Source organism: Camelus dromedarius, chromosome 1 (genome assembly GCF_036321535.1).
Source record: "Camelus dromedarius isolate mCamDro1 chromosome 1, mCamDro1.pat, whole genome shotgun sequence".
NCBI classification, from domain to species: Eukaryota; Metazoa; Chordata; class Mammalia; order Artiodactyla; family Camelidae; genus Camelus; species Camelus dromedarius.
The window spans coordinates 35,731,977-35,745,180 of record NC_087436.1 but is presented as its reverse complement, the minus strand read 5'-3'; positions in this window follow the sequence as shown (position 1 = coordinate 35,745,180).

The window sequence follows — 13,204 nt, the reverse complement described above, 5'->3', positions numbered from 1 at the left end:
GCCATAAAACTAAAAACTAATAACAAAAGGTTAAACAAACTGATTAATTGTCCTGGAAATTAAATACCATATTTTCATGAAACTAAGATACCTTGATTGTCACACACATCTCAACCTGAGAGTTGTAAAATGTGCAAAAATGTGTGTTTTACAATTAATGAAATGCTTTACCTTCTGGGTCAAAGAAAAAATGGAAATTTTACCAAGGAAACAAAAACATTAATAGGACTATGGTATATGACCAAAGCTATATGATGAGACATATTCATAATCTTAAAATGTTTCTGTTACAAGGAAGAAAGAAAATAAATGAACTAAGTTTTTAATTCAGTAATAGTTTCTTTTTGTAGAGGAACCACCATTCCTTTTCCTCAGAGACTGTTATTAAATTTAGCCACCATGTCAGACTTCTCCCTCCTTGTGAGTTTCTTTAATCTCAGGAGCCCTGTATTTCTACTTGAAATCAAATTTCTGTTGTTTAACTCTCCCACCTTCCAATTCTGTCATTCGGGCATGTTTTATATGGTAGCCTCAATTACATAAACAATTTAAATATTTTAAAATGAAGCTTCTAGGCCTGATATAAATCAGATGATGTGGTTAGATACCATCATGGAGTGAATATTGCTTAACACAACATGCTGACTCCTTTAAGTTTTGGTCCTAACTCTATAAAAACCCTAAATGATAAAGAATTTCCACCCCAAACCAAAAGGCAAGGTAAAATTTAACAATGGAACACTAGAAGTAAAGTCAGGAATAAGACAAGAGTGCTTCTGTAACTCATTATTTAGTATTACTCTGTCTGAAGTAGAAATGGGAAGTAAAACTTACAGAAAAGGAGGATTGTTATTTATGATGAAAATATAAATATAAAATATAAGAGAATCAACTTTGAAACACTTAGTGTGGAAATTCTCCTTAAAGGAGCTAGGTAGTGGATCAATAATGAATAATTTGTGAGATAACTGTCCCCAGATCAATAGCTTTCCTATTTGGCAGCAAAAAACAAAACAAAACAAACAACAAAAATTAAGAAGACATAAAGAAGGAAAAGAGTTAATCAATAATAATAACTACACTTTTACTAGAACATTAGGAAACTGTAAAGATTTACTTTGCTTCTGGATAGAAAGATTGAATATGATAAAATTGATAGTTATTTCCAAATTAACTTGTAGATTTAATGCACTTTTAATCCAACATAGTTTCCTTTAGAAACTGGAACAAATTACTTTAAAGTTTATCTATATAACTAAACATGTGAAAATGTCCATGACTTGTTTTTTTAAGACTGATTGATGATTATCTGTCTCTCCTAAAGAAGTGACAAAAATTAAATAGCAAGGGACCAGACCAAAACAAGAATAAACAAACAAGCCCATAGCAGAATAGGGGGCCCTGGAAAAGCCCCTCATGTTTATAATGACAGTTCATGATTTAAAAAGAAAGTCTTGGATTAAGAACAAGTTGGGTGGGAGAGCAGACCAAGAATTTGGAGAAAAAATAAAGTTAAGAGTTTCACTCTTTCACTATAAATCATAATAAATATTCAATGAATTAAAACTACAAAAATTTTAGAGCATACATATTTAATTTTGAGATGAGGATAGACTCTCTAAGTATAAGACAATGTAGAAAATGCAGTGGAATAAATTATAAAAAATTTATTCAAAAAGCATAAGTAAAATGATGAAAATAATATTTGAAAATAGCAAATCACAAGTTAGTTAAAAACATCAAAAAAAAGGGCTATTATAAATCAATAAGAAAACCATGACTACCAACAAAAAATTTCAACCTCACTAGTAATCAAAGAAATACAGATTTAAGCAATAATGATATGTTTTAAAATATATGTTTATACAATATCTATACATTTTATATATCTAAATATATTAAAATATCTAATATTTGCTATTAGCAAGAGAAATACATTGCTTGTGGCAGTATACATAGATAATCCTTTTGGAAAGCAATTGTGCTTTAGGTAATAAGATACTACAAATGCTTTTAGTGACCCAGTAATCTCCTCTAAAAATTGATCCCAAGGAAATAACTAGATGACTGAAAAGTACATGGGGTTATATAAACGGTATAATCTTTTTTTGATAGAAATACTTACATTTATTTATGCATGTACATATATATATATATAATGAAAGCCCCAAAACAGTAATTATTTATACATGTTAAGATTTTAAGTTTTGTATTTTTCAAAGTTTACCAAATCAGAATGTATTACTTTTGTAACTGGAAAAACAATTGAATGTTATATTTAGAAGTTAAAAAAATTCTCTTCCCTTTCCATGTAATCTAAGAGCTGCGAATAAGTGGTCTGATCTCTTTTTTTCTAGTCTCCCTTTTCCTCCCAAGACACATTTTACATATCTTCATCAAGACCTATAGCTCTTTAGTAAAGAAAAATAAATTATACCCTTGTAATTATGAATTTTTGCTTTAACTGCTTTGTATAATATGATCATCAAGAGTTCCCAAGTCACGTTTCAGCTTAATACTGCATCTTCAGCTAAACACTTAATTGATCCCAGTGGTAACAGCCATATAAGTACTTAAGTGAGATTATTTTGGCAAACTTCCAAAGGTAAAATTAGATATTACCGTTAGAATATTTTTAAAGGTAATTTACACAATTTCTTTCTCTTGACTGGTAAATCCCAATTGCAGCAAAGAAGAGGCTTTCCAAAATTCAGCTTAAACTAAAGTCTATTTCTTACTTTCTTCATGGTCTCCATTATAGTTGATATCCACACTTCTGAATATCATATGTGGTTTAAAAAAATCTTGATCACAACTGTGACCTTAAAGCTGATCTTCAGTAAAGAATATTTTCCTCAATGACAGGTTCTTTAAGAAGAAAGGAGCAATTTAGGTGATTACACTCAACTTGTGAGATGAGAACGTGGTAAGGCATGTTCCGGGTGAAATTCAGCCAGACTTTTTGTGTGCTGCTTCAGTTTATGGAAGCTGTCTCAGGTTGAGATGTGGGGTCCCTAGGAGCTAACTTAGGTATTTATGAGAGTCCTTGAATTTATTTTTGTAATTCCAAGTAACTTAATGGACTCATACCTTTTCCCATGGGAGGGTTGCTTTCTTCTGCTTTTTTCTGCTTTTGCTTTCAGTTGCACCAACAAATGCACACATTTTTGAGGCTAGAAATTACATGAATCCTTCTCAGAATAACGCTATGAGTTCAATGGACCATTTGCTTTTTGGTGAATGATTTGGAGATCTTCAGAAGGTATTGGTGGATTTTTTTTTTTAATTTTTGGGGGGAGGGGGTAATTAGGTGTGTATGTATGTATGTATGTATGTATGTATTTTAATGTGCTGTGATTGAACCCAGAACTTCATGCATGCTAGGCATGCACTCTACCACTGAGCTATACCCTCCCTCTCAAGGGGAGTGTTGCCTCCCAGTCAGGGAATCAAACCCTGGTCTCCTGAGACAGGCAGGGATACTCACCACTATACTAATGAGGACGGTGATGTTGGTGGATCTTGATGCAGCTTTAGATTTCCTCCTCTAGGTGCTTCCAGATTTTACTTTGGTATTGAATGCTTTGGCCAGCTACTTTTGAATATACAAGTGGAAAATAGACAGGAATAACTATTAATCTATTATCAGCTATACAGAAGTCAAATGAGACAATGTGCAGGTAGAAATGGGGTTGATATGATTAGGGACTAAATTTTTTTTAATGAATTAAATGAGTCTGACTACAACATAATCAAAGTTTCCGAATCATTATGTCATTTCCCCCATCAACTCCATTCTTAGTTTTCTTCCCATGATAAGGTAAAGAACAAACCCTCAGAGACAAGTGAGTAAAAGAGAAAAAAATTTTCAAGGGAGCTTTTTGATTCATATTTACTGTTATCATTGAGCCCTGTTTCCGATAGTTGTTTTTTTTTTTTTTTTGCGCTATTAGGAAAATAATTCATTAAAATGCATCATTTTTCTCTTGAACCTATCTAAAATTGAGTGTGTGTGCGTGTGTGTGAGTGTGTGTGTGAAAAATGTTCCTAAGATCAGCTCTATTTGCATTGGTATTTCCAGTGGAAATGTCAAGTGTGACCTTTTTCTTGTTTGGGTGTCTAATCCTATTTTAAAGCCCTGTCACGCCCCTGCTGAGGGTCAGTGCCCTTGTGAATAGAACTTCTGCACCTGCTCCCCCTTTCTTCTCCTCTTCTTCCCCTCTGCGTGGAACTGGAGGATGTTCTGGATGGCAAACAAAACAATGCTATGCTTCAGTGGCTGCAGTGGCAGAAAACAGCTCCAGGCTTGGGAATTTGGTAGAGTAAGTTTTGAAACCATGAGAAAATAAACATGAAAATCAGCAAACCTGAAAAGAGGGAAAGAAAAAACGTGCAGGAACACTGCATTTCACTGCTCCAAATATCAGGGTTAAAACATATCCTTGAACTTTTTAACTGATCAGACAGAGGCTCTGATAAAAATCAACTTTGCAAATACAGGATGCTAAAACCAGTGTCACTGACATTTCACCTGTAGGGAAAAAGTTATTAACATGAAGGAACTGTGGGAAATACAACCAAGGAAGTCCAAATTACCATAGTGACTGGGTTTGCTTTGCCTGTTTACCAAAGTTGAATTTTGAATAATTATGCTTAGTAGAGCTGAATTCAGTACTCAAGGAATATAGACGATTTGAATGGTAAAAGGATTGTTATCTTCAGGCTTATTATCATTTAAAGACAATGTTTTATAAAAATCAGCTCCTTTTACCAGAGCTTGGTTTGAATTATAATTTCCCATCACAAGAAGAAATGAAAGAATTTCTTGTTGGATCCTAACCAAATTTAAATATGTAATTTGCCATTATACTGCATTTGTTTTAAAGCTAACCATGAGAGAGAAGGCTGGGTTCACACTGAGACACTGCTGAAACTATAAAGTTCAGGATCAAGAGTTCTACTTGATAACACATTCACCACCAAATCCCCAAGTGAACCATATTAATGTTCTCACTAGTTTTTCTCCAAATCCTGCTCATTTCCCCTTTTTTTTTCTTGTGAAATAAAGCCTTAATGGTGTTCTCCAAGCTTGTAACACAAATGCATTTTATCTTTCATTTTGTACTGTGCTGCCAAGTCCAGTTGAGGAGGCAGCTCTCCAGCAAGTGCATCTTGATTCTTCCCTCATCGTCTTATATCTTGACCCTGGGGTAGGTTAGTAACTAATTTCCTTGATTGCAGCCTCCCATCTCCACCCAATCCATCCTGCGTGCCACCACAAGAATAATCTTCCTGAAGGATAATATGACACTCCTCCTTAAATATACCAAAACCCAAGAGAGAAATATAAAAATGTAATCCATTTCACAAGGAGTCACCACACTAGCTAAAAGGGAAGCGGAGGGAGCTAGGGTGGTGAATGCTTCAGAGATGGCTGGAAGTGGAAACGATCCTGGAATCAGGAGGAGGTGGACTTGAAACAAGCCTTGAAGAAATGAGGAGTATTTGGCTAGAAGAGAAGTGGCAAGGGACCACATGTCTTCTCTTAGGGAACAGTGACCGAAGACACAAGAGTGTTTTGGAGCACGGCTAGTAGACTTGTGGGAGGTGACTCTGAAAAGTAGGTTAGGTTGGCCTTGATTATCAGCTTATAGATACTTGTCCTCTAGGTTTGGGGAAGCCGTGGAAGATGTCTGGGCAGGGCAGTGATCTCATCATGTGGAAAGACTCATTTACAGGTCTTTGTACAGGACGGACTAGGTGGGGATGGACTATTGGAGGCAGAGAAACTGGTTAGGAGACGGTTGTTGTGATCCAGGTGTGAGTAAGGAGCTTGATTGGGTGAAGGCAAGGAGAAGAGAAAAGTGGAGACAGATGTGAGAGACAATGACAAGGAAGTATTTATAGGATTTGGAAATTAAATGGTTATGAGGGAACAGATTAAAAAATGACTCTAAGTTTGATGAGTAGGAGAAACAGAGCAGCCAGAAGAATCCGGAGTTTTGTGTGTATGTAGTGATGTTTGAAATGACTGCAATTTATGTCATTGGAAATGTCACATAGGTGGTTTGGGATGCGGGATTCAGGTTCCAGAGAGAACCCTGGCTTAGAAATGCAGATTTCAGAGTCATATCGACTGCTAGTTGAAGCACTCAACAAGGACTAGATTTTGGGAAGTACTCATTTTCTGAGATGGCAGAGAAAAGGAGAAAGTAAAAAAAGAGATTAGAGGTAGGTGGGACCCAGGTGAGCCTAGTCCTATTAAGGAACAAAGGAGACAATGGCAGAAAGGAGGAGGAACAGGCAAAAACAAACAAACAAAATCCCCAGAGAGGTTCACTGCAGAGAAAAGGAAGCCGGAGAACAGAGCACTGCGTTTGTAAACGGGGAAGACCATAGCTGGCTTTTGAAAGTACGAGGCCACAGCCATGTTATGAATGACTTAGGAGCGAAAGCAGGGGCAGCAGTCATGAAAACTCAAGAACTTTGGTGGTAAGGTGGGGGTGGACAGGGTACCCCACTCACGTGAAGGACATCGAGGGGACAGGCATGTTGCTGTTTGAAGTCAGACAATCGAAAGCCAGGAGACATGAAGGACTGGAGATGTCAGAGAAAGCGGCATGGAGTTGAGAAAGCAGGTGTGAATGAAAGACTGTTTCATATGTGTGACTAACTGACTGCATGTGAAGTTTGAGGTGACTATTGAAGTTTGTCCCTGCAGGAGGGTGTGTGTGTGTGTGTGTGTGTGTGTGTGTGTGTCGGGTACAGGGGTGCAGGTAGGGATGGGTGTCACTGCTGAATAAATCAGAGTGGAATGTTTAGTGGTGGCTGGAGTGGGTTGTCCAAGCTTGGAAAGGCTAAGGGGTTCACCTGTGCCCTCAGGTGCTGGTTCCCAGTGCCTTGTGACACTGCAAATTTAATATATTCATAAACAACAAACAGAATCCAAGTGCATGGACCCCAGAAAGCAAAAGTTTCACTTCTGGTGGTTTTGTCTTTTGGTGTGATAAGATGGGAGGGTAGAAAATCATACTGCATTGCTGACTGGTTTGTTTGGTTGGTTTTTGTTGCTGCTCTTGTTCTCTTAAGTTCCTGTTCCTTTCAGACCTCACTGTGTTGTGATGATGTTTGCTTGTTCATCTCTCCCCAGCTAACTCCGCAGGGCAGTGCCTAGGTGTTTTATCTCTGGATCACTAGTATCTTGGATGTTCCTGGCACAAAATAAGGAGACAATAATGCCCGCCAAATAAATTAGGGAAGGAGTGGAGCAGTTAGCTCTGGATAGGAGAGATACACCTTCCTCCGAGGCAGGAGGAAAAGGAGAAGGGAGGAATGGAGAGGCATAGTTTTGAAAGTTTTAATCAAAGGAAGAGACCACTCATGCAAGGTGGTTTCCATTTCCTCAGTAAAGTGGCATCCAAGATGACTTTTAGCAGGAGAGATGGCAGGGCCTGAGGAAAGCCACTGTCTTCTGTGACTGAGGTACTGTATAGACACTTACACACAGTTTCTTTTAAACTCCACAGTAGCACTGTAAATTAGTTATTATTCCCATTTTGCTGATAAGGAAATTGAGGCTTAAATAGCAATTCACTTACTTATAAGTTCCTGTTAAAATACAAGCCTTTTAATTGCAAAACCTATATTCCCTTCCATAGACCCCGTTATTGGAGCAGTTTTAGGACATGTGAAAAGGACTCAAGAGGTGAAGAAAAATACGATTGAGCAGCAGCAAGGGTCTAGTAAGGGTGAGTGAACTTGAACTTGCTTACCATCAAGGCAGAAAAGTTCTATGAGAAAAATAGAGGAAGCAAAAAGCTATGAAAATCTAGACTTTGTACTTGGTATGGTTGAGGAAGTTGAAGCGAAGAAGATATGGCCAAGGACAGTATTGAATTCCTTAATCATTTCAGGTCATTAAGTCTAGTCTCCTTAACAAGACTGGAAGCCTCTGAAATGTCTCCTTATTGTGCCTTGCAAAGTGTTAAGGGCTGATTCAATACATAGTAATTGTTTGAGGCCTGATAACATAAAGCAATGTGGAAACTGAGATTAAAATGGAGATGTGTGCTAAATAAATCCAACATTGTTTTAGAGTTGTGTGCTTTGCCTTTAAGATGCTATTAGGCTAAACGGTGATTATAACAACAACAACAACAACAACAGTAACAAATAAGTTCTTCGTAAAAGTAAATCTGGCTGAATAGACTTTCCTGGATCAGACTAACTCCAGGAAATCAAATAGCCAATCTTTGGTGAAACAGATCTTTGGCAAATGTGTTCCCTTACGTTGTGTTGCTCTAGGAAGAAAGATAATAATAACAGACATTTCTGAGTACTTATTTGTTCCAGGAAGTGTTCTAAGTACTTCACAGACACTAGTTCATTTAATCCTCATAATGACTCTAGAGATAAGTATCGTGATTCTCATCGTACAGGTAAGGAAACTGAGGCGCCAAAAGTTAAGCTGCCAAGAATACACAGCAAATGAGCAGCAAATTTAGAATTTAAACTTGATGGCTGGCAACCAAGTCCACATTCCAAACAACTTTGCCATTCTCCGAATGCTGGCATTTTCTGTGTTACGGGACAAGCAACTTCTTTGCGTTCGAGGAAAAGTATGAGTAAGCTTTGACAAACGTGAAGTGCGTCCTTCCTTGGGGGCTGGATAAATTCCCTTTTACCCGGCACCTGTTCTGTCAATTGTGTTCAGAAGGAAATCCTCTTTCTTACTCACTTGTGTGACATTTGGATCTCAGCAATTTTCTGGCAAAAATGTTCAAGACCTAAAGAAAACACCTATGGCAAAGGATGCATTCGTCTCGTTTCTCCATCGATGACAGCAATGCTGAGCCTGTGAGTTGTCAGATTTCTCCTTTCTCTCAGTTTTGAACAGATTCCCCTCATTTGGCTTTAGAAATGGTATTTGAGAAATCTTTAAGAAAGGAGATTAATCTAATGACCATTGTAAAGTAATTCTTTAAAAATTATTTCCCCAGCTTTACTGAGGAATCATTAACTTAACCACTGTGTAAGTTTAAGGTTTTCATGGATGATTTGATACACATACATGTTGCAAAATGGTTCACACAATAAGATTGGTTAACACAGCCATCTCCTCCCATAAGTACAATTGTGTGTGTGTGGTGAGAACATTTAAGAGTTCCTACCTTAGCAATTTTCAAGTATGTGACACAGTATTGTTAACTGCAGTCCCCGTGCTGTGCCTGACATCCCCAGAACTGATTCATCTTGTAACTGGAAGTTTGTACCCTTTGACAAAAAAGTAATTGCTTATCAGACGAATAGTGAAATATGCCATGCTCATCCAGGATTTCACCTGGGGGATCATACATTTGGATTAGCTATACATTTGTGCACCCTGGGGACAGATGGCATGCCGGATAGTTCTGAAGGAGAACTTTCAGCTTCTGTTTATTTTCTTACAACAATAGGCAGAAACCAAGAAATAACTCCTTTGGCTTCTTCCAGTCCTACGTATATTACTCAAAGATGATAAAGAGATACTTAGATTCCATTTTGAACATTAATGTGAAGTTTGCATTTTGTCATTGTGGTCTGTCAAAGTTTACCTTTATAGACTGGACAGTAGGAGGCATAGTGTTAATCAAAATTTATGTTAAAGAATAGTTCTCTAAAACTACTTAAAGCTATTGTTTAAATTCTTATCAAATGCTCTTAAGTATCTCATACAGTGTTCGAAACTCAGTTCAAAACTAACTTAAGGAAACTGTGATTTGAGTTGCTCACATTACCTTCCAGAATGATTAATACACACATATAACAAGCTGATTTTTTAGTTGGAAATTTGCTTGTTGAGCTTCCAAAGCAGAGCGTTATGTCTGACATAAGTAAAGATTTGGCCTATCTTATGAAGAATTTATAGAGCACATAACATTAAATTCTGTTGGTCAGATCATTGCCCAACCGAAAAGTATCTTTTATCTTGAAGACTTTTTACAATTTCTTGTTTTGTTTGATTTAGTATGGCTAGATTTACACCCTTCTAATAAGAATAGTAAAAGATAGATTCTCTAGCAAGACAAACACACCCATGCTCAGTGTGCCCATGTGTGCAAACGTGTTTCTGTACTTCTAATAGGTCCATGTGCACATGCATAATCCTCTCATTCTGCATCACTAGCACACACATTTATTGTTTCTATTTGTCCATGGACATACAATCTTAAAGTATGATTCTAAGTAACACCTACATGCTAACATTTTGTAATAAGCATTGTTAAGTTTAATACATATTTAAAATTTTTTTCTAAAATTTCTAAAGACACAGAATGTTTGACAAATAGTACTAAGTAATCGATAGATAAAGTCACATTGAGTTGCCTGACAAGTAGGATTTCTCCACCCCAATTTTCTTCATTTTATGCTAAAATGATTTTAAACATATGCATATATAAGCTTATCAGACTTCCAGAAATGAACCTTCTAGAAAATCACACTGGGCTCCTCAGTTGTGTTTTCTTTCATTATTTATAGACAAATCAGAAACAAATGTTCTTTAAGAAGAAGTACAATGAACTGAAACCATCTGTCAGGATGCACTTTTCCTCTAGAATTCATCTGTAATACAGACTCGTAGTGAACCAGAGCCTAAGTCTCATGAAATCATACCGTATTTAATGGTAGTTTTAGTGTCAATTCAGAGACACAAATGTTAGTGTCAGTTGCCACAAGACCTAAATGGCTCATTTAATTCAGTGATGATTATGATTAAGTAAACCAGTGATGTGGGACAAATGCAAATATTTTCATTTTGGAGGTTGTTATTTCAAATATATTTTTGAAAGAAGACATTTTTAAAAAACTCACTGACGGTAATTTAATGAATATTCTAAAAGTGGTTCTGGAAGTTTCCCTCCTACAACTATTGTAGAATATCGAATAGCCTGCAGCAATTGAATGCTTGATCGTAAAGCAAGATCATAGAAAAGGTAGTGACCAGGAAGTCTCAGGAAATATACACATAAAATGTTGACTTTTGTACTTATTCTAAACACACAAAAATTTTATGTAATAAAAACATTTTACTTCACTTAGAAAAAGCATATGAAATTAATAAGAGCATATTTTAAAGTTAACCATTTAGTCTATTAAGACACTGTGTTTGTTTTCTTTCTTTTTCTTTTTCTTTCTTTTTTTTTTTCACTTAAAAATTATCATCCTTTCTGGATGTGATACCTTGAGAAGGACATAACATCTTTTACCTAAAATTCCTGCCAGGAATGCATAATCTGAGTTGAATCACGAGGAAACATCAGACAACTCTAAATGAGAACCATTCTACTAAAAAAACAGAGAATGAATTCTTCAAAAATGTCAGTGTCATAAAAGACAAAGAAAGGCTAAAGGAATTTTCAAAATCAAATGACACTAAAGGAACATGACAACTAAATACAACATCTGACCTTAGACTAGATTCAGTTCTGAAGGAAAAAAAGGTTATAAAAGACATTTTGGGAGCAAGTGACAAATTTGGACTACAGATGTTTGATTAGCTAGTATTGCATCAATGTTAAATTTACTAAAGTTATAGACACAGTACAATTACAGATAACTGTACTGTGGTTGTGTAAGAGAATGTCCTTCTTAGGAAACACAGCCCGAAGCATCTAGAGTAAAGGGTCATGATGTATGAAACTTAGTATCAAATGGTTCAGAATGATAAAGAAAATGGGGCAAAATGTTGACAACAGGAGAATCTGGGTAAAAGGCATGTGGTGCTCTTTGTACTGTTAAAGATTCAAATACATTTGAAAATATATCTTATGCATTCTATAAGAGCATCTTGTAATTAATGATGAAAGGGCCCTGGAATGGGAAAACACTGTTGGCTTTGCCTGTGTGACTTAATTTTTTTACACGATGCGATGGGAAGACTGTATGACATGGTCTCTTCTAAAGCTTCCTACACAAAATGTGGTCTACAGATTAGCAGTGTAAGCATCACTTGGGATTTTTTTTTTTGAGAAATGCAGACTCTCAGGCCCCAGCCCAGATGTATTAAATAGGAATCTGTGGTTTAACAAGAGCCTCAGGTCTCCCGTGTGCACATGAAGGACGTTCGTCCTTAGTTCCTGAAGACCTGCACTGCTGTCAGCTGTCTCATTACTAGGACCACTTTGAGAAGAATAAAATTAATGGCTATTGTATCTCCTTCATAGAACCTCTCTTTTTACTGATTGTTTACTATCATTTTTTGCCCTTTCTAAGACTTCTCAGTCTTTTTCATTCTTCTTTTTTTCCTCATAAATTATTTTTATTGCTCATACTAATCTTGATGATTTTTTTTTTCCCTAGACACAATTGTCCTGAATGTTTTTTCATTATCTACCCACATAATGACTCATTAGTTCTTTTCCATTGTGGTCAGAAAATAATCTCTGTAAGATTTAAACCCTTTGAAACTCATTGAATTCTGTATTATGGCTCAGCATATGATCTGTCTGGGTGACCATTCTGTATGCTCTGGAAAACAAAGTGTATTCAGCAGTTGTTGGGTGTAGTGTTCAGTAAATGTTAATTAGATTAATTTGATCAATTGCATTATTTAGATTATCTAGATCCACTATGATTTTGCTTATACTTATTGTATTATTTAGACTATCTAGATCTATCATGATTTTGCTTATACTTGTTCTATCAAGTATACTGAAAGAGGACTATTAAATCTCTAATTTTGTGGATTGGTCTGTTTGTCCCTTTGAGTCTGTCAGTTTTTGCTTCATGAATTTGATGTTCTGCTACTAGGCACATACATATTTAGAATTGTTATGTCTTTTTGACAAACCTCCTTTATTATTACAGAATGTCTACTTTGTTTCTTATAATACTTTTTCTTGAAGTTTACTGCATCTGATATTAATATAGCCTCTCTAGCTTTCTTAATTCACTATTTGAAAGATTTTTAATAGACTTTGATGTCCAAGGTATCTATTTCTTTATATTTAATATGTGTATATTTGGATTTTGCATTTTTATCTAGGCTGACAATGTTTGTTTTTAAACTAGAATGTCACATACATTAAATATGATTATTGACAGAGTTGTAAAGACTCTGGATTCTGTTATCTTCCCGTAAGGAATGTTAATTCTTGTGTTTGTAGTCAGTTCAGTTTTGGTCAATTACCTTGAATTTGTATCTTTGGAAAGCTTAAAATATATC